Source organism: Marmota marmota, unplaced genomic scaffold (genome assembly GCF_001458135.2).
Source record: "Marmota marmota marmota unplaced genomic scaffold, marMar, whole genome shotgun sequence".
Lineage (NCBI taxonomy): Eukaryota > Metazoa > Chordata > Mammalia > Rodentia > Sciuridae > Marmota > Marmota marmota.
In genome coordinates, this window is record NW_025999977.1 from 17,125,846 (window position 1) to 17,127,014 (window position 1,169).

Below are 1,169 nucleotides of genomic sequence, written 5' to 3' on the forward strand. Positions count from 1 at the left end.
TTAAAAAGGACTTTTATTATTAAAAATGTGTACAAATTATGTATTCTTACCTTTAAAAGGAATAATGAAAATTGATTTATGTTTTAAAATCCAGCTCCATCATTAGAGATCCTTTAATGACATAACCTTGCACCTAATTACTATAATGCACCTGTTGGATCAGGGAAGGATTCAGGGAAAGCAGCTTCAGGCAGGGGCAGAGCAGAGTTTATTTTTAGGGCTCTTGTGAAGCCTTAAATGAAGCCATAGATGAATAAGCAGAAACTTGAAAAGTGCTTGGGAATTAGGCCTCGGGACTGGTGACTGCCCTATGAGGAAGCCCAAGAGAGCTTCCTGGAAGATGAAGGACATTTGGCCTAAGCATCCCTTTTGCCTCAGCTGATAGCCAAACAACCAAGAGTCATGACAGTGGGGCAGGCCATCCCAGATCATCCAGTGACCGGTCAACCCACCATTTAACCACAAATGGGTGAGTGGAATCAAGTGAGCTGACTTAGAACAGGGACCTACCCATCTGTTAACATCAACAGATCTATAAAAGCATAAGCAGATACTTAGTCAAAAATGGAAAATTTCTCCTGCCAGAGATATGCTTGAAAATGCAATATTGACAATTATATTTTTTTAATTTTTTTATTATTAGTTGTTCAAAACATTACAAAGCTCTTGACATCATATTTCATACATTTGATTCAAGCAGATTATGAACTCCCATTTTTACCCCGTATACATATTGCAGAATCACATTGGTTACACATCCACTTTTTTACATACTGCCATACTAGTGTATGTTGTATTCTGCTGCCTTTCCTATCCTCTACTATCCTCCCTCCCCTCCCCTCCCCTCCCCTCCCATCTTCTCTCTCTACCCCATCTACTGAAATTCATTTCTCTCTCTTGTTTTTTCCCCTTTCCCCTCACTTCCTCTTATATGTAATTTTGTATAACAATGAGGGTCTCCTTCCTTTACCATGCAATTTCCCTTCTCTCTCTCTTTCCCTCCCCACTCTCGTCTCTGTTTAATGGTGATCTTCTTCTCATGCTCTTCCTCCCTGCTCTGTTCTAAGTTGCTCTCCTTATATCAAAGATGACATTTGGCATTTGTTTTTTAGGGATTGGCTAGCTTCACTTAGCATAATCTGCTCTAGTGCCATCCATTTCCCTGCAAA